The sequence below is a fragment of the Pseudonaja textilis genome, chromosome 12 (genome assembly GCF_049901715.1).
Source record: "Pseudonaja textilis isolate UNSWEBS1 chromosome 12, rPseTex1.2, whole genome shotgun sequence".
Lineage (NCBI taxonomy): Eukaryota > Metazoa > Chordata > Lepidosauria > Squamata > Elapidae > Pseudonaja > Pseudonaja textilis.
In genome coordinates this window covers 4,533,870-4,555,305 of record NC_142001.1, presented here as the reverse complement: position 1 = coordinate 4,555,305, position 21,436 = coordinate 4,533,870, and the positions used below count along the sequence as shown (strand labels likewise).

At 46.1% G+C, this 21,436-nt stretch overlaps 2 long non-coding RNA genes across 2 annotated transcripts in view; one reads left to right on the top strand and one right to left on the bottom strand.

Annotated features, from left to right (window-relative positions):
* The window catches only part of LOC148124763 (uncharacterized), a 60,826-nt gene extending 46,482 nt beyond the window's left edge, over positions 1-14,344 (bottom strand). Inside the window, exon 1 of the long non-coding RNA XR_015745038.1 lies at positions 14,286-14,344. This is a non-coding gene — a long non-coding RNA (uncharacterized LOC148124763). The remainder of the gene's footprint in view (positions 1-14,285) is intronic.
* Positions 1-21,436, top strand: part of LOC148124756 (uncharacterized) — an 801,081-nt gene that overhangs the window by 7,167 nt on the left and 772,478 nt on the right. The window lies entirely within an intron of this gene.

Below are 21,436 nucleotides of genomic sequence, written 5' to 3'. Positions count from 1 at the left end.
AAAAACGATAACACGAGATTTGGAGAAGGTTGCAAGGCATCCTTCTGTATATTATTTGCTCTAGCATCCTCCTCCTCCCAATTAACACTATGAGCAGTTCCCCATGAAGCGGTGTGGGCGTAGAAGGCTAATCTCTCCGATTCCTTGGCATGAGTTTAATTGGCATGAATAGATGAGGAGCCAGCCAATCTGAGAAGATTGGGGAAGAACAAAGGACTGAGAGGTCTCTGCTGCCACTTAACTAGACAAAGGAGGCAGAGGTGGGATTCAGCCGGTTCTGACCGGTTCTGGAGAACCGTTAGCAGAGATTTTGAGCCGTTCGGCAAACCGGCCAATCCCACCTCTGACGGGCCCCACCTCCATCTATTCTCTGCCTCCCATCGAGTCCCTGCTGATCGGCTGGGTCTCCTTTGGTTGCCCTGCACAGGAGAACGGAGCTGGAAAGCAGGTTAGCGGGGTGGGGAGGGAATAGGGATTTTCCAGTATCCTTCCCCTGCCACGCCCACCAAGCCACGCCCACAGAACTGGGAGTGAAAAAATTTGAATCCCACCACTGAAAGGAGGCCACGGATTGTAAAACAGCGGGTGATGGCATAGGCCATGGAATGGCAAAAAGAAGTTCTAAGTGGCTTTTCATAAGAATCTCGACTGCAGATTAGGGTCAGTCCTTGGTGCTCTTTGAGGTTGGTAGTTTTGCTGTAGATGTTTCATTACCCAACTAGATAGCATCATCAAGTGCTAAAAGGAGTGGGATTTGCAGCCTTGGAAGAGAACGCGAAGGAGAACTGTGGGGTCCTTGGCTGTTTTCCTGCAGATGTTTCCTTTATCCAACTAGGTAGCCTTTTCAAGGCTTAGAAGGGAGCGGGGTTTGCTCTCTATTAGATTACAGGCTTCGACTCCCAGGGAACAGGAGGTGCTGAGCCTGATGTGGTTCTTGCTTGCCTGTGGATCTAGGCCAAGGCTCTTCAAACTTGGCAAAGTTTGAAACTTCTGGACTTCAACTCCCAGAATTCCCAAGCTAACATGACCGGAGGAAGAAATCCGGGAGTTGAAGTCCGCAAGTCTTAAAGCTGTCGTTCCACAGATTAATTGTTCTAAATGTCAGGAAATTTCTTCTTAGTTCTAGGTTACTTACCATAGTTACACTTAGTTTAACTTCTATCCGAACTCAAGTTTAGGGCCCCAAGCTGAGGGCTCCTCCTTGCAGGGGCAGGGTCCTTGCTAAATCTCCTTAAGTTCCGATGTGAAAGGAGGTGGAAGGATATTAAGAGTTGTTAAAAGGTGTTAAGAGTTGTCAACCTAACCCTGCATAGCTTTTTCTCTGGTAAGATCACACTACTAACTAGAGCATACAAAACATTTGCTAGACCAATATTTAAATACAGCTCATCAGTCTGAAACCCACATTACGTATCTGATATTAGCACAGTTGAGAAAGTCCAGAAATATTTCACAAAAAGAGTTCTCCACTCCTCTATTCGTTGCAGAATACCTTATGCCACCAGACTTGAAATTCTAGACCTAGAAAACCTAGAACTACGCCGCCTTCGGTCGGATCTAAGTATGGTATATAAAATCATACATTGCAATGTCCTACCTGCAAATGACTACTTCAGCTTCAACCATAACAACACAAGAGCCCACAATAGATACAAACTCAAGGTTAATCGCACCAAACTTGATTGTAGGAAATACGACTTCAGCAACAGAGTGGTTGATGTCTGGAATCCTCTACCTGACTCTGTGGTTTCTTCCGCAAACCCCAAAAACTTTAACCTTAGACTGTCTACTATTGACCTCACCCTTTTCCTAAGAGGTCTGTAGGGGGCGTGCATAAGCGCCCCAACCTGCCTCCAGTCCCTGTCCTATTGTTTCTTTTATTTTTCTTATTCGTATCCATTTCATGTATTCATAACCATGTTTATACTTATACCTGTTACCTAATAATCACTTGGCAAAATAAATAAATCAAATAAAAATATAGAATTACAAATCCTCATCTGCACTGCAAAGAAGTGAATAGCTATAGAGCTCCTTTCAAGCTCCCCTAGGTTGGGGTTCTCTCATTTTGCCCTCAAGGCTTTGCAGCTTCCCTTCAAATAAAACATTTCCAGGACTGGCATTTAGTTAAAAGCATAACATGGTAAGCAAAAGAAAAAGGGAGAAAGCAATTCAGATCAATGCCGGCCATTTAAAAGATACAAGAAGCAAAACAGATCAAAACATTAGATAGGAAAGCAAGGAAATCGCTTGTGCAAACATTCCTCATTTGATCAGGTAGCAGAAACTGCCGGATGACTTTATCTGGGCATCCTGGCTAAGTAAGGCAAACCTGGTTAGTTTTTGGATGGGCTCTAAATCTTCCCGTCCTATAGGCTAGACTAGGAGGTCAAGAGAATTTAGCCACCTGGAAGCAGACGAGCAACCAATGCATCTCGTGGAGCAGTGGTGGTCCCCAGGGCCATTCTGGGGGCCCTCAAAACTACCCATGCTGCTGCACTCTGCACCAGCTGTAGCTTCCAATGCTCTTCAAGGGGACTCCCATGTAGAGCGCATTACGGTAAGTCCAACCATGGGGACCAAACGCAGGGAACCTCTGGCATTTATTGGTAAAACAGGAGTAGAGAAGGAGTTTTCAGTCCCACACACTATGAAACGAGATGCCTTTCCATTGTCCCTAAAGAGACCCTCCAGTGCCAGCACCTTCTGGCATCACTACTGGCCAATATGAGGGTCCTCTTGCTTTAGCTGGGTAGCTGGCATGAACTTAGTGTCTTGGGTGACCCTGCTGGAGAGTCCAGTATGCAGCTGCCTGACATCCTTGGCCCATTCCTCCCAGGAACATCCCAGCAACAATGTTTATTTTGAGGGGTCCATGCTGTTCTCTGAGCTTGGTTGTTTTCTAGGACAGGGTCTCCAACCTTGGCCACTTGAAGCCTGGAGGACTTCAACACCCAGAATTCCCCAGCCAGCTTTGCAAAGCTGGCTGGGGAATTCTGGGTGTTGAAGTCCTCCAGGATTTAAGTGGCCAAGGTTGGAGACCCCTGTTCTAGGAGACATTTCATTACTAAACTAGGTAACATCATTCATGCTGCATTGATAGCACTGACGAGATTACTGGTTGGGGTTAACAATCCACTTAACAATCCTAAAGGTGCTTTTTCAAGAGGCAACTGGACTAACCAGAAAGTCCAATTACCTCTTGAAAAAGCTCCTTTGGGACAACCATGACCTGGATCAGGGATCTCCAACCTTGGCAACTTTTAAGACCTGTGGACTTCAACTCCCAGTTGAAGTCAATTCTGGGCATTGAAGTCCACAATCTCCACGGACATTTGCTTCACAACCGTGGCAAGCAAGACTGTAAAATGGGGCAGAACTCACTTAACAATGGTCTCGCTTAGCAATAGAAATTGTGGGCTCAATTGTGGTCTTAAGTCGAGGACTATCTGCATTTCCACAGACCGGGCCAAGACATTCAAGACCAAGGTGGAAGCTAATGCATCTGAGCTAAGCTTGAATTTGCTGGGTGCCGTTACTTCATTCTCGCTGCTGAGCGTACGGCTGGATTCTAATGTGTTCCTTTCCAACAATTCCCTTCTATCTTTCTACTTTGTGCTTTTTCATCAGCCTTCCTGCATCCTCAGGGGACAGGAGGAAAGGCAAGAGAGACATTGGATGAATGATTAAAGACAGAAGAGACCTGCTGTAATTTGGGATTCCTCTTCCTGCGCCAGAACAAAAATTAAATTTTCTGCCAAGGCAAAGACATATGGAACGGTTAAGGTTGCTTTCCCCACTCATTAAAATTCTGCTGGCACGAGTGAATGGCCTGCCATCTTCTCCAACCGTAACTCCATGGTAAACCCTAGGCAGGGGGTCCAATCTCTGCCAAAGGTTCAGATATTATTGGCTACAATTTTTTGACGGACCACATGACACACACACACACACCCAAAAATTATTGTGTGTTATTTAGCCTGGATGTTGATGATCAGGGATGTCCAACCTTGGCAACTTTAAGACTTGTGGACTTCCATTCCCAGAATTCCACAGCCAGCCATGTTTGAAGACCCCTGACTTAGCAGGAGGAAAGTTGACAACCTTGTGGACTTCAACTCCCATGCTGGCTTTGGAATTCTGAAATGAACAGAATAACAGATTTTGGAAGGTACCTAGAGGTCTTCTAGTCCAACTCTCTGCTCAGACAAATGGCTGTCTCAGTCCCTTCATAAAAGCCTTCAATGATGGAGCCCTCAGAACCTCTGAAGGCAAATGGTTCCACTGGTTGATTGTTCTCACTGTCAGAAAATGTCTCCTTAGTTCAAGGTTGCTTCTCTCCTTCATTGGTTTCCATCCGTTGCTTCTTGTGATGCCTTCTGGTGCTTTGAAGAATGGTTTGACCTCCTCTTCAGCGGTCTCTCAAATATTAGACCTCTGCTATCATATCATCTCTAGTCCTTCTTTTCACTAGACTAGACATACCCATCACCCAAGTCCAGCATATGTTTTAGCCTCCAGTCCCCTAATCCTCTTGGTTGCTCTCCTCTGCACTCTTTCTGGAGTCTCAACATCTTTTTTTATATCATGGTGACCAAAACTAGATGCAGTACTCTAGGTGTAGTCTTACTACTAAGGCCTTACTAAGCAATACTAATACTTCACAGGATCTTGATTCTATCCCTCTGTTAATGCAACCTAGGACTGCAGGTCGTAAGTCCACAGCCCTTAAAGCTGCAGAGCTTGGACACCCCTGATTTGGAAGATTAGTTGAAAAAGCAAAAAAGAAGATGTCCTTCCCAGAAGGGCCCCCACCTGGAGAGACCAAGGATGGTTGAGTGGCAGCTATAACGGCTTTGAAAAGCTGCCTGTTCCCAATGGCTCTGCAATGCTCACATGGCTGTTTTGTTTCAATTTCGTTGCTGCAACTTTGCAGACAATTTATACTTGTAATGTGGTTGGCATCTTTTGAAGCTTGGAGTCTGATTGCATGTGCTTGTCATGTCACTGATTTGTTTTGCTTTGTTTGGATTTAATCAGAAGGCAAGTTAGAAGCCTTTAATGCAAGCAAGCAAATAAATCAAAGAAGCAGATCAGGCTGGAGAAAACTTTACGTTCTGTACCCACAGATGCCAATGTTTTGGAAAAGAGATGCCCACAATATTCTAGTACTGAAATATATTTTTTTTGTATCTCATATTTCATTTCCCTCAGATTAAGAAATATATTAAACATTTCAACTACTGAAATATTTTTTCTAAAGGGAACTACTTTCCATTTAGAAAGATCCAGCAAGCTACTTAGAGAACATCTGGGTTGAAGGATAGCAAAACAAAATATCAAGAGGAGGAGGTTTCTCACACGGAGAGGATGCTTCTAGTCCATATCCTGCAACTCAAAAGAAAGTAGGTGACAGATTCAAGGACATATTTCACAAGCCTACAAGACAAACAAGTCAAAAGGTTTCTTTGGGTTTATTATTGTTCACAGTCTGGAGGTTTTAGATTGCTGAACATTTAGAGAAGAAAACAAGCTTGACTGCATGTTGCAGAACTAAGGACATGGAAAAAGATGCCAACTGTCTGGAGAAGAAAGATGGTGCTCCCCCTGAATCTTCTCCCTTCCTGGCTGAAAGCTTTGCCTTGAGGTCTCTCCTGCTCCTGGAACCAGGATGCCCTCTTCTCTCCTAGCAGGTGCTCTACACGCCTCCACCCAGAGACAAAGCTGCAACCCACGAGAGGAGTTACTCTCTGTGCTCAGAAAAATCCAAGGGCTGCCCTTCCCTGCAAACATTGATTGTCCCACTGCAGTAATCAGGAGGGGAATGGTATCAATTGTTCATTCATTCATTCATTTGTTCGTTCGTTCGTTCATTCGTTCATTCATTCGTTCGTTTGTTCATTCGTTCATTTGTTCCATTTATGTAGCTGCCCATCTTTCAACCAATTCTGGACGGTTAACAATCAAAGACCAAAAGACAGGTAACATCACATTAAAACTATAAGATTAGATTAGGTTAACAGAGTTGGAAGAGACCTTGTAGGTCATCTAGTCCTAGTCCAACCCCTCCACACAAGCAGTGCTCTTAAGGTAAAGGTTCCCCTCACACATAAGAGAGGTTCACTGAATGAGGTGATCAAGGTTGATAGACCCAGCATCCTTTTTTTCTCTACAAAATGAACACCAGGCAAACAGAAGACCAGATCAAACAGCTCAAAGGCTGTGAGGTGGAGAAGACGGGGCGGGATTTATCTGGACTCACGAATCACACTAAACTGCATTTGCTGTAATGGTGCCTTGAAGGAATCACAGTTTATATATAGTATTAAGCCATAACACAGCATCTACATATCACACTGGCTGGATGTTAAGCATGCTAAGTTTAAAAAGCATATGAAATCACATAAATCCTATCATGGCATGCTTAAATCAAATGCAGGCATGAAGTAGCATTTAAACCAGTACTCTGAAGCAGGGGTCGCCAACTTTTTGGACCTCAGGGATCACCAAACTCATAATTTTAAATCCCACGAAGCAGAGACCCTGGGATAAATCCCCCCAAAAGTCTGCAGGAAAATTCCCCACCCCGTTTTCCTACTGATTGATCATTCTTTATTTGGGATTGCAGGATACCGTCTCCAGCTCTGTTCTCAGGGGGAGAGAGAGAGACTTTTGGCTTCATGCAAGGAAAGCAGCAGAAGCCACAGAAGTCTTTCTTTCTCTCCCCCAAACTCTGCCAGAAATGAGTCTTTGCTGGCACAGCCTCTTGGAGCAGGAGGCCTTGCAGGGTCCCAAAGACTCATTTCTGGCAGAGTTTGGGGGAGAGAAAGAAAGACTTTTGCTGCTTTCCTTGCGTGCAGCCAAAAGCAGAAGAAGAAAGAAGCGGAAAGAAGCAGCCCAGTGGCCAGGCCAGGCGTGTGGGGTGAGTGGGGCAAGTTCTCCCCTCCCCTCACTACCTTGTGTTGTTCGCAATGCAAGTGACACAAGCCTTGTGTTCTACTGGGCCATGTGGGTGGTTGCAGCCTTGTGTTCCTGCACAGCCTGGGTTAATTGTTTTGGAGATGACATTTCTCTGCGGACCACCAAAATGTCTTGCAGACCACCAGTGGTCCCTGGCCCACTGGTTGGCGACCACTGCTCTGAAGTGCTACAAATCCTACAAGAGTGCTGAGTAGGCTTTTAAAGAATGTCTGCATAGACCAGGTATGTTGGCATTCACGCAAGGATCCTGATACCAATTTAAACAAAAGCTGTGTTACTTCCCAGCACCAACGGGGCCACCCACTCACAGTTTAACAATCTGAACCATGCTGGAAGCTGTAGTTTCCCCATATATGGAGAGCTCTGGGTTTTGGAAGATGACTTTACAATTTCATTTTTGATTGAACCAGGACATTTAACCGGTATTATTCTGGATAAGGAGAGCTGGTTTGGTGTAGTGGTGAAGGCCCACCGGACTAGAAACTGGGAGACCACAGAATCACAGGGAGGCACAGGACACGAGAGACCTTCTAGCAAAGGCCCTCCCAAGGCAGGAGACCTTATCGCCTCTCAGACCAAAGGCTGCCCACTCTTTCCTTGAAGACTTTCAGCAGTGGAGCATCCATAGCTCTGGGAGGCAAGATGCTACAATGAACAGCTTTTCCACTCTCCCCGCCTTCCCCCATTCCGGAAAGAGTGCAGAGAAGAGCAACCGAGGTGATTAGAGGGCTGGAGCAGGGCTAGGGTTCAAAAATCCCGACAACGGGTTCTCTGACCGGTGGCTGGGTGGGCGTGGCCTACCCGAACTTCCAGGAGGGCTGTTTTTGGCCTTCCCCAGAGTCCGGAGCTTCCCTGGGGCGTCTGGAAGGGCGAAAATGGCCTCCTCTGGGCTCCAGAAATAGGCCTGTCTTTGGACTTCCGGGACTTCAGGGAGGTTCCCGGAGGCTCCACGTGGACCCTGCACTTATCTGCATCCAAAACAGGCCACCTGGGGACTCCTGGGAGGGGTGGGCGGGGCCAGCCAGTTGGTTCAACTACCGGTTCGGTGAACCAGATGAAAATTTAACACCCAGTTCGCCCGAACCAGCCCGAACCGGCTGAATCCGACCCCTGAGCTGGAGGCGAAAACATATGAAGAACGGTTTGCTGGAATCAGGGGATGGGTATGTCTAAGTCTAGTGGAAAGAAGGAGTAGGGGGTGACATGGTAGCAGTGTTGCAGCATTGGAGGGGCTGCCACAAAAAAAGGGTGAGCGGGGGTCAACTTATTTTCCAAAGCCCCGGAAGGCAAGACTAGAAACAATGGATGGAAACTAATCAAGGAGAGAAGCAACCTGGAATTAAGGAGGAATTTTCTGACAGTGAGAACAATAAACCAGTGAAATGGCTTGGCTTCAGAAATTGTAGGTGCTCCGTCATTGGAGGTTTTTAAGAAGAGATTGAACCGCTATTTGTCTGAAATGTACAGGGTCTCCTGCCTGAACAAGGGGTTTGGACTGGAAGACCTCCAATATTCAAATTCAAAGCCTTTATTGTCATGGTACATCATGTATACAACAAAATTGGCTTAACTCTGCTATTCCGCTATTCTGCTCACACCTGTTCTCACTGACTAGTCCAGCTGGTCACCAGGAGTCAAAGGCATAAAAAAAATATATCCTTGGATAAGACATCCTGTTTCCTTATTGAGAAGATTTTTTTTTTAATCATGCTTGTCTTCTCCTAGTGGGGATTTCCGAAGCAGCTGCCACCCTTATTGTGGGGGGAGGGAGGGGGGGGGAACATGCAAAGAGACACAGACACACAATCGAGAGAAGGAATAACCAGGAAAACGACGCAAGCAGAACTTTTAACGGGAAACACAAATGCAAAAGGGCCATCTATTTAAAGATGCATCCTCGCCCATGACAAATAGACTTCTGAGATATTGCTTGAAAGCGACCCAGGAAGCCAAATGATTTTTCAATAGCAGAAAATCAAGTCAGGCCACCACCTTTTTAAAATCCCTGCATCTAATGTCAATCTAATTGTCAGCAATTGACAAGCCAAATGAAATAAATAAATCTGCTTCATTCCTGAAGCTGATTGATGGTCTGTGCAGAGGGCTGGGGAGAGGTTGTTGTTTCACTCCCTTAACACAATCTTCCCTAAAAGCTTAATAGAGTAACAGAGTTGGAAGGGACCTTGGAGGTCTTCTAGTCCAACCCCAGGAGACGCTACCATTCTGGACAAATGGCTATCTAATGTCTTCTTAACAGCCACCAGGATTGGATTCCGTAGACTGATTAATTGCTCTATCAGGAAAGTTCTCCTTAGTTCTAGGTTGGATCTCCTGATTAGCTTCCATCTGTTGCATCTTGTTCTGCCTTGATAAATGTTCGTGCAACTTGATGCTTATTTATCTTCTTTCTTCTGGAGTTTTAGCCCAATGTAACTGTACTGCATCCGTTGGACTAAGGCAGTGTTTAAGACCTACGGACTTCAACTCCCAGAATTCAGCTGATTGGGGAATTCTGGGAGTTGAAGTCCACAGGTCTTAAAGTCACCGAGACTGAGAAACCCTGGACTAAGGCATACTCTTTCCCTGAACTCAGAAGTCTGCTAGCGCTTATTCACAACTAAACCTCTTCAAATCTGTTAAAAAGCAGAAGCTTTCAAGAGCTGCATCCGATGAGGCGAGTTGTAGTTCCCAAAAGCTTTTCTTAGCCCAAAAAGGTTCTTCCAGAGTCCACTTGATTCTTTGACTATTCTAGAGTTACACAGCAATACTTCTACAATTTTTTCCTGAACTAAAACCCTTCCCTGTTTTCCAAGCTAATGGCAAGAAGAGTTACTTTCATGCACGGAGAGTATCTAGAAAATAGATTCTATCTAGAAAATAGATCAGAGGTCCCCAAACTTGGCAACTTTAAGACTTGTGGACTTCAACTCCCAGAATTCTCCAGCCAGCAAAGCTTGGGGGAGCAAAGCTGGCTGGAGAATTCTGGGAATTGAAGTCCACAAGTCTTAAAGTTGCCAAGTTTGGAGACCCCTGAAATAGATAAATTCAGTAACCGAGTTAAACCTACAGGTAGTCCTTGCCTTACAACAATTCATTTAGTGAGCGTTCGAAGTTACGAGAGCACTGAAAAGAGGGACTTATGACCGTTTTTCAGTTAGGAAATCCCACCCCTGGTTGTGGCCTATGGGTCATGGGCTGGTCCCCATCCCTTAGAACAGGGATGGCAACTTTACGACTTCGAATGTTATGACTTATGGACTTCATCTCCCAGAATTCCTCAGCCACTCATACTGGGTCAGGAATTCTGGCAGTCATAACATTGCAATAGTTACCTAGCTGTTCCTTAGAAGAAGCGGCCTGTCACACCGACGGCCAAACTGTTAATCCAGAAAACAGTGGTATCTTTCATAAGATTTATTTCAGCAGAAATTAGCAACAGCCATCTGTCAAAGTCAGATTTCGAACAGGAGGCTAGATAAAGGTCATGCCAATCCCAGAGTCGGTATTTCTAGCAGAATTACAAGCTTGCTGACAAGAGCTTGGTCTTCCTGTTCTCCTGCCCACTGTGTCGCTCCCCTTCACACTTCTGCAAATCTGTTCTCAGCTGTTTCCCTCCCTTGACTGAGAGGGCAAACCTCTAGCATATAAACCTCACACTCAGTAACACTGATGATGTTACCTAGTTGAGTAATGAAATGTCTGCAAGAACACAGCCAAGCTTAGAGAACACCAAGGGCCTCAGTACTGTTGTGTTTCAGCTTTTGTCCAAGTGAGCAGTGGGTGAAATTCCTGCAGTAGGGTTCCTGAAGTCCGAGAGGTCTCCTCAATCACCTTAAAGTAGTTTTCCAAAGGATAAAGGACATCAGAAAATCAGCTGCCTACTCTGGGTCCATAAAGGGCGAGTGACAGCCTTGGCTTCACCATCATCTTACTAAACATGTACTCTATTTACATGGAGTTTGTTCTGTAAGCATGGTTAAGTGAGTTTTGCTCCATTTTGCAACCTTTCTTTCTAGAGTTATTAAGTGGATCGCTGCATAGTTAAGTTAGTAACATGGTTGTTAAGTGAATCTGGCTTCCCCATTGACTTTACCTGTCAGAAGTACTTCCATGGTCACGTGGCCGACATGACTATGAGCCGATGTGCATGGGAATGCTGTTCCCTTCCCACCAAAGTGGTACCTATTTATCTACTCGCATTTGCAAGCAAGGAAGGAATATCCTTGAAATAAAGGCTTAGAGAAAGGGTCTCCGAACTTGGCAACTTTAAGCCTGGTAGACTTCAACTCCCAGAATTCCCAGGAATTTTGGGAGTTGAAGTCCACCAAGGCTTAAAGTTGCCATGGTTGGAGATCCCACTCTAGGAGGCTGCGGACCTTGTACAATTCCAACACCAGGGGAGTGGTGCAGCTCCTTAAGGATGAGCACACAGCTCTTTCTCACAACCCAGGCTCCCAGGACAGCAAAGGGTGACTATCTCAATGGGGTCTATTGGGGCACACCTGTGCTCCATTGCAGCTGATGGAGAATGACCCACTGACCGGATGACCTGTTTACAGGAAAAAGATAAGACTGGAAGACTGAAATGTGTTCAGGACAAATGCCTAGATCAAGAGTATCCATTTAGTTATGTGGGAGCAGAGCCAATGATCTGCGGTCAGAGCACAGTTTGTCTCCTTTCACACTTCAGTTGCCCTCTTCAGCATAATAATAATTGCCTTTCCACGCCAAGCTAATAAAAGCTATTGGAGATTGATAAGTAAAGAAGAATTAGCCCGGATGAAATCTACAGCCACAGTATCTACAGTAGCCAGTCAGATCTCTGGAATACTCTACCTGACTCTGTGGTTTCTTCCCCAAACCCCAAAAACTTTAATCTTAGACTGTCTACTATTGACCTCACCCCTTTCCTAAGAGGTCTGTAGGGGGGCGTGCATAAGCGCATCAACCTGCCTACCGTCCCTGTCCTATTGTTTCTTTTTTCTTATTTGTATCCATTTCATGTATTCATAACCATGTTTATACTTATACCTGTTATCTAATAATCGCTTGACAAAATAAACAAATAAAAAATAAATAAAATAAAATCTCTTGGAGGAACCAAGAAGGAAGACAGAGCAACAGTGCTCCCCTCGTAATTTCCCAAAAACTTACAGAGTAAGACTTTAATTTAACAGATGTCCATTAAATCAGAGTGTCCATTAAATCCAAATGGGATTTTACATAGGCATAATTACATGAGGCTGTTTTGGACTTTATGCCTGTGTAAAATGTGAATGAGACTTTATGTATATGTGTGATTTGTGCATTTTACACATTTGTAAATAAATAGATGATATTTTATACACGGAGAAACCCAATTATGATTCAATCAGTCCTGCAATTCAACCGGTCACAAGACCAACTGACCACCCAGGACCTATATAAATGTACAAGACACTTCACCCAAAAACCACCCCTGCTGAAGTGGTTACCTAGTCTGGTAAAGAAACATTCAGGAGCCAAGCAAATCTCTGGCTAAATCTACAACCCAAACTATGAATATTCTCTACAACTTCTAACACAGAGAAGTGCAGTATACAGAGCGCTCCGTTGCATCCGCACATCACTTCCGCTGACATCCAGCGTTTATACTGTCTTCAGAGGAATTAATGACTTTGATTAGAACCAGGCATGAAGAGCTTCACAAAATTCTCCATCCAATTTCTGGGCCGAGAATTTATCGGAATGTTTCTGCGAACAAGAGGAACAAAAGGGGGCGATTTGATTCATTGGAATGATTGCCAATGTCCCCTGGGAAGTGAGGGAAGGCGGAGAACTTAGGTGTGTGTGAAGACACCGCCTCTAGCTCTGAGTTAGCAGGCTTCATTTATTTTATTTATTTATTTGTCAATAGCTTACAAGATAATAAACGTAAGTATAAATACAGGAAACGGGTACGGATAATTGGGGACAATAGGACAGGGACGGGAGGCACGATGGTGCACTTATACGTGCCTCTTACAGACCTCTTAGGAATGGAGTGAGGTCAATAGTGGATAGTTTGAGGGAAAAGGAATGTGGGTTTGAAGTCAGGAAGTGCATTCCAGGCATTGACCACTCTGTTGCTGAAGTCATACTTTCTGCAATTGAGTTTGGAGCGGTTTACATTGAGTTTGTATCGGTTGTGTGCTCTTTTATTGTTGTAGTTGAATGTGAAAAAGTCATCAATTGGTAGTACATTAAAGCAGATTATTTTATAAACAATGGTTAAGTCAAACTGTAGGCAGTGGAGTTCTAGGTTGTCCAAATTCAAAATATCAAGCCTGCTGGTGTAGGGTATTTGGCTGTGAACAGAGGAGTGCATGCAACAGTATGTTGGTTCGTAAAGTAACTCCAAGATCAGGGGTCTCCAACCTTGGCAACTTTAAGACTTATGGACTTCAACTCCCAGAGTTGGAGACCCCTGTCCTAGATTACAGACCCAAGCCTGCACAGTCTAGCAAAAACATCTTTTCCCCTTATTTATTTCCAAATGCACAAGGCTCCTCAGCTTCAGGAAATAATTCTCGGAAGCTAATAAAACTGAGGCGTAAAATAACCGAACATAAAAGCCATAAGGCAATAACTAATTAAAATGGCCGAGTCTCCTCACGAAACTGTCTTGCAGCACAAAACAAGCACGTCATGCTCCATTAATGTCCTGGCCCTGCACTATGGGGTAGTTCAGCTCAACTCCAGATGCCTTTGTGGCATCTGGCCCAAACATGTCCTGACTGGCCACATCATATCATCAGAAAGAAATATTGCATTTGCCCTGAATATTGTGAGGCTAATAATCTAGTTTCTCTCTTGCTAAAATAAAACAACACCAGAAACACCCTTTCTTTGAAAGTTTCAAATAACCAAAGTCATGGTGGACAATAAAAGTCAATGTACCAATAAAAGAGAATATTTATAATATTGTGGAATATTATAATGTGGAAAGATAGAAATAGACAAGTAACAAAGGCATTTGGCATCACAACCTTTTGAAAATGTATTCTTGGATTTAGCATTTCATTATTTTTAAAACATTGTTACTATGAAAAAGGAAACAACTTCTGTATTACAGACATTGGTGCATTTTGTATATTCCATATGCTGTATTGAATTTATGAAAGGACATGTCTCTTCAACAACATGATGTGTTATCTATGCTTGCAGTTTTATATGTGTGTTCAGTAACAGCGTTCTTCATTTATATATGTACAGAGGAAAATCACATTGAGAGTCAAAATTTGTAATTGTGTGAAATACACTTTCTTTAAACCAGGGTCTCCAACCTTGGCCACTTTAAGACTCGTGGACTTCAACTCCCAGAATTCCTCAGCCAGCAAAGCTGCTGAGGCATTCTGGGAGTTGAAGTCCACAAGTCTTAAAGTAGCCAAGGTTGGAGACCCTTGCTTTAAATAGTTATCTCCATGTAATCACCAAAAGAATAATAATCTGATTCTACATTTAAAAAGAGAGAGAGAGAATGTTTGTAGCTCAGGATTGAATGTGGGGTACTTGGTGCTCTCTAAGCTTGGCGGTTTTCTTGGCGGTTTTCTTTTATCCAGTTAGGTAACAACACCAGTACTAGGCTACAGTCTCTGTCTATTTTAAATAAAATTAAATTGTCTGTTTTTAGATATCAACAATGCCTATGTCTCCTGCACTGCTCCTCCTAAAAAGAGAAAAGGGTGATGGACGCATGAGAAGCCAGGGAGGCTCCAGGCCACTGCAGAGTAGGTGGCGTAACCTTCACACGAAAATCCATCCACCTACCCCAGTTGGCCACCATATCACCAAGCAAGAGCACAAATAACCTTAAAGCCAATTCTATTTCATCCAATGGAAGGAGAACTGGTAGGAGGATTTCTCCAGCCAGCCGTACTTCTGATCCCAGAGGAAACCAGGATGACTAATATTTAGCCGTGCTTCTGCTATTCTTTAAAATACCCGCAGGATTTGGGGGAAGGAGAGGAGTAGCGATAACTCTGATCAAAGGGACCCTTAATCCCATAGCCCCGTTGCTCTATTCTTTTTTTAATCACACTGATAAAGGTCATTCTTACGTTCAGATCAAACGTCTACAGGATTTCCAACAGCAGAAAAGTGATAGAAGCATTTATTCTAATCATATTAACTTGGGGTAGGGATTCGATTGCATAAATGTAACGGGGAAATGCACTAGATATGCACTAGATAAGCAGGTTTGCAAAGACATGGACAAGCAACACATGATCAAAAGCAAGAGTCGCCAGGAAATAAGGGGACCGGAGGCTAAAACATATGAAGAACGGATGCAGGAATTGGCTATGCCTAGGCTAATGAAAAGAAGGGCTGCGGGTAACATGACAGCAGTGTTCCAATATTTCAGGGGCTGCCACAAGGAAGAGGGAGGTCTACCTATTTTCCAAAGCCCCTGAAGGCAGGACAAGAAGCAACGGATGCAAACTAATAAAGGAGAGAAGCCGCTTAGAACCAATGAGAAATTTCCTGACAGAATAATTAATGAGAGGAATAGGTTGCCTTCAGAATTTGTGGGTGCTTCAACGCAAGTTTTTAAGAGGTTGGACAACCTTTTTTTTAAAATGGTATAGGGTTTCCTGTCTAAGCAGAGGATTGGACCTCCAAGGTCCCTTCCAACTCTGTCATTCTATTCTATTCTATTCTATTCTATTCTATTCTATTCTATTCTATTCTATTCTATTCTATTCTATTCTATTCCTTATTCTATTCTATTCTATTCTATTCCTTTTTCTATTCTATTCCATTCCATCCCATCCCATCCCATCCCATCCCATCCCATCCTATCCTATTCTATTCCTTATTCTATTCTATTCTATTCTATTCTATTCTATTCTATTCTATTCTATTCTATTCTATTCTATTCTATTCCCTATTCTATTCCATTCTATTCTATTCCATTCCATTCCATTCCATTCCATTCCTTATTCTATTCCATTCCATTCCATTCCATTCTATTCCTATTCTTTTCTGTTTCGTTCCGTTCCATTCCATTCCATTCCATTCCATTCCATTCCATTCCATTCCATTCCATTCCATTCCACGTTCTTTCTTAAAAGCATGAAAAAAATCCATTTTCTGAATTAGGAGGGTGTGCAATCCCTTGTATAAGGAAATGGCAGCCTGTTCCTCAGGAAAGTCCTCCCTAGCTGAAGCCCACAGCTGTTACTTCACAAAATTAAGAGATGTTCTTTCTGCTCTGCTGCAAAGGACTGGAAATTCAGGAAAATTGAGATTTGGAGGGTGGAAATGCATTTGAAGGAGAGCCAAATTAAATTCTCTAGATGAGGAGGGGGGGGGGAGAGAAATGAGCTCAAGATGGTTCTACCACCACACACCCCCACCAGCATTGGTGTGAAGATGTGGGCGTTTAGGCACAGGCAGCACTGGAGAAGGAAACCGCCTCTGAAACCGAGACCCAAAGAGGAATCCCTGTAGTTGTGGCGGGAAGCGGCAAGGCCGCCGAGAACAGGGGTCTCCAACCTTGGCCACCGTAAGCCTGGAGGACTTCAACTCCCAGAATTCCCCAGCTAGCCATCGGGTTTTTTGTTTTTTTTTTGCTTACAACCCTGCTGGCTGGGGAATTCTGGGAGTTGAAGTCCACCCCTCTTCAACTTGCCATGGTTGAGAAGTACTGATCCAAAGCATCCTTGGGGGAGGAGGGAGATCCTCCAAGACACGTTGGGAATCCCAAGGGGAGGCACGGTGCCACATCTGGAAGAGGCCAGGCACACCTGGGGAAGGGAGGTCAGAAAGGACCCAGTGGGATGCAGGCAAACCCCATCCCTTGATCGGGCGCCGCAGATTGACTCCCACCTTCTCGTTTTCTCAGCTGCCCCCCACCCTTTAGGATCCCAGCGGCTGAAGCTCTGGATGCTGCGCCCAGGCCGTTGATGTTGGATGCCTTGGCTCTGCTGCGACCTCTGGCGCTCCCGTCTCCTCCCCGCCCCCAAACGGCAGAGCGAGCGAGGGCGATCCAACCGACGGCCGCGGGAGCCGAGGCGCGATCCCTGCCCCTTCCCCAACCCGCCTCAGGATCGCGGCCGCCTTGCGCTTCGCCCACCATCCCCCGACCCGGCCCCGCGCGCTCCCTCGCCCGAGCGGTAGAGCCGGGCCCTCTGCACATGCTCCGCGGCGCCCCCCCTCCATCCTCCCCTAAGGCCCGGGGAGGGGGGGGGACACACCTGGGGGCGAGGGGAGGCAAGGAAGCCAAAGGGCGTGGAGCGATCCTAAAGATGCCCTTGCGCGTCTCTTCCGGGCGCCCCCCTTCGCTGACCCCCCCCCGAACGAGGCGCAGCTCCTTGCCAGGCGCAGCAGCCGCCCCCGCCCGCCGCTCCCAGCCGCCAGCCAGCGCCCCGTCCTTCCCTCCTTCCCTCCGGGAGCTGCCCGCTCGGGGCTCCGGGGATGCCGGGCGCCCCTCCGCGGGGCCAGCCCCGCCGTCGCAGCGCCAAAGCCGCAGGCGGGCCGCCCACCCAGCACGCCCGCCCGCCCGGGGCTGCCCTCCCTACCCTGGGGGCCGCGCGGATCACCTGCCTGCTGGCTCTGCGGGGGCGGCGGCGGCGGCGGCGGAGGCGTTGGGCTCAGCCGCGGCTGACGGAGCGAGGAGGAGAAGAGCCGCCGCTCCCGCCGCCGCCGCCGCTGCTGCTGCTGCCCGGCCGCCCGGCTGTCATGCTCCCGCCCGCGGCTGCCGGCTCCAGGATGCAGCAGCAGCAGCAGCAGCAGCAGCAGCAGCAGCTCCGCTCCCGCCCGCCGTTCTCGCAGCTGCTCCGGCCGCCTCCGCCTCCGCCTCCTCCTCGGCCGCGCGCGGATCTGCGCGGGCACGCGGCTGGGCTCCCGCGGGAAGAGCGGGGCGGGGGGGACGGGTTAAGCGCGCGGGCGCGCTCCCCAGCCCGGCGGCTTCGGCGAGCCCTGCAATGCAGCCAGGGCGCATGCGCCTCCCTCTTCGAAGCCGCCCCCTCCCCACCTGCTGCTTCTCACGCTGAGGGAAAGTGGGGGAGGGGAGGGCAGCGGAGTTGGGGTCCCTCCCGGCGCCTCGGCAAAGGCCAACCCGTTCAGCGCCCCCCCGTTTTCGGCTTCTGGGCAGCTGCAAATCCACCGAGAGACCTCCCCATGCCCCCCTTCAGGGCCGTTTTGCCAGTATTAGGGGCTCCAGGCAAAGGAGTGTCCTGGGGCCCCTACGACAACTCCTCACAGGAATAAAAATGTCAGTGGTCGATAAGATCAGACATATATTTATTTTATTGGCACTTCCAACAAATAAATATGTAATAAATGACCTAAGTGCTAGAGCCCACTGTAACTACATAGTGAAAAACGTCGTACATTTGCTAGACCAATACTCGAATACAGCTCATCAGTCTGGAACCCACATTACGTATCTGATATTAACACAGTTGAGAAAGTCCAGAAATATTTCACAAGAAGAGTTCTCCACTCCTCTACTTGTTGCAGAATACCTTATGCCACCAGACTTGAAATTCTAGACCTAGAAAACCTTGAATTACGCGGCCTTCGGTCTGATCTAAGTATGGTATATAAAATCATACATTGCAATGTCCTACCTGTCAATGAATACTTCAGCTTCAACCATAACAACGCAAGAGCAAACAATAGATACAAACACAAGGTTAATTGCACCAAACTTGATTGCAGGAAATACGACTTCAGCAACAGAGGGGTCAATGCCTGGAATACTCTACCTGACTCTGTGGTTTCTTCCCCAAACCCCGAAAACTTCAACCTTAGACTGTCTACTATCGACCTCACCCCTTTCCTAAGAGGTCTGTAGGGAGCGTGCATAAGCGCACCAACGTGCCTACCATCCCTGTCCTATTGTTTCTTTTATTTTTCTTATATATATATCCATGTATTCATATGTTTATATTTATACCTGTTATCTTGTAAGCGATTGACAAATCAAATAAATAAATAAATGATGAGGAAGACGAACAGCTGACAGGGGGTGGGAGTGTGGCTCTGTTGGCTGTGGAGGAAATTGGGGAATGGCAAAGTCCAGCAGAGGAGGAGAGAGGTGGAACAAGGGACCCCTTCACACGCCTCTTGCAGCATCGGGTCACATTGGTCAAAATTCAGACACTGGGATTTGTGACCTTCGGACAAACCAAGTCCATGGGGAGGTCACTTCCACTTAACAAAACGGTGTTCTAACTTGACAACTGTAGTGATTCATTTAGCAAATGTGGCAAGAGTGGTCGTAAAGTGGGGCAAAGCTGAGTCGTGCTTAGGAACAGAAATTTGGAGCTCAACTGTGGTCGTAAGTTGAGGTCCACCTGTATTATATCCGAGAGGACTTTGCGGACACCGCAACGGATCTTCCCTCCCATGAGCCTTTGCCCTTTCCTGCTCCCCATCCTCCTCCTGGCCCCTTTTTTCAGGTAACTTTTGAACCTGGGAGAAAGTTCACATTTAGCCCCCAGCAAACTCCCCCCAGCCTCAGGGAGACTGAAGTAGCCAAGAGAGCACAGTACAGGTAGTCCTTGACTTACAACCACAACTGAGCCCAACATTTCTGCTGTTAAGCGAGACTTTTAAGTGAGTTTTGCTCCATTCTACCACCTCTCTTGCCACAGTTGTTTGGCGAATCACTGCAGTTGTTAAGTGAGTAACATGGTTATTAAATGAATCTGGCTCCCCAGTTGACTTCGCTTGTCTGAAGGTTGTAGAAGGGGATCATGTGGCCCTGGGACACAGTAACTGTCGTAAATGTGAATCAGTAGCCAAGTGTCTGAATTTTGATCATGGAACCTTGGAGATGCTGCAATGGTCATAAGTGTGAAAAACGGTCATAAGTCCATTTTTTTGAGCGCCACTGTAACCAAACAGTCGTTACCAGAGTCATGGTGGTGCAGTGGTTGGTATGCAGTATTGCAAGTCAATCCTGCCGACAGCCAGCAGTTCAATTCTCACCGGCTCCAGGTTGACTCAGCCTCCTATCCTTCCATGGTCAGTAAAATGAGGACCCAGATTGTTGGGGGTGACTCTATAAACCGCTTAGAGAGGTTCATAGGGAAGCACTATAAAGCGATATATAAGTCTAAGTGCTAGTGCTACTAAATGAAATGTTGTAAGTCGAGAACTACCTGCACTTTCCCTTCTCACACTCCAGAAACTTGACTTTCAGTTACTTGCTTTTTATGCTGCAATGTTCCTTATTTGAGGCCTGGGGAGTGGTCTCCAGATGTGCTGGCTTTCAGCTGTTACAATCCTCTGTCTCTGTGGTGAACAATTCTGGCAGAAGAAGCATGGGAACTGGAAGCATCTGGAGAGCATCTGGATGAATATTTGAAGCTTCTGTGCGATTCACCTTTTCACACCCTCAGATCGAGACGTGGGGCAGGCTTCCCTAAAGACTGGAAAGGAGAAGATAGAAATGGAGCTGGCTGCAAAGGACCTTTTGAAATTCTTCACCTCTTTGTTTGTGAGCAATTGGGAGATGGGTTTCTCCGGGGGAAGGAGGTATTTCTAAGGAGAAGAACTTCTCTTTAATGATAGTCGGGCCCCACAATCAAAAGTAAAGGAGGAGGGTCCCTAAGTTTATTGTTTTGGGATTTCATGGTAAGTGGGAAACCCAAGACTTCTGCAGCGTTATGGTGAGAAGGGACTCTAATAAAAGAGGAACATCACAGAACATAGAGTTGGAAGAGTCCGCAGTCCAAACCACAAGTAGGAGATGCCATTCTGAAGAAATGGCTGTCCAACCTCTTCTTCAAAATCTCCAGTGTTGGAGCAGCCACCACTTCGGGAGGGAAGCTGTCCCACTTGTTAGTTGTCCTGATTGTCAGGAAATTTCTCCTGAGTTCCAGGTTGTGGCCGCTAAAAAGACCAAAGGAGTATGGCCGCTCCCAATAAATCAGTTGACTTTTCTCTGAGATGTGGCTAGAGACTTTTGATTTGAATGAGGGTGGATTTGTTGGAGCCCTGACAGCTTGCTTCTCCTTAATTAGTTTCCATCCTTTGCTTCTTGTCCTGCCTTCATCTGCTTTGGAGAATAGCTTGACTCCCTCTTCTTTGGGGCAGCCCCTGAGATACTGGAAGATATTAGAAGATAGTGGAAGATACTGGAAGATATTGGAAGATATTGGAAGACTGCTCTCATGTCACCCCTAGTCCTTCTTTTCATTAGACTAGACAAACCCAATTCCTGCTACTGTTCTTTATATGTTTCAGCCTTTAGTCCCCTAATGATCCTTGTTGCTCAAAGTGCATGGTTTGTAAACTGTAAATAAAGCTTCCTTTGAAGCAAGTTCCAACACATAAAGGTGTCCGTTTAATTGTCTTGGCAAAATATTTTTGACTTCTCCATTTAGGTTTTCCACTTCATCTCCTTCATCTCCCATCCAAGGACCAACTAAATCAGAGGTCTCCAAACTTGGCAACTTTACGACTTGTGGACTTCAACTCC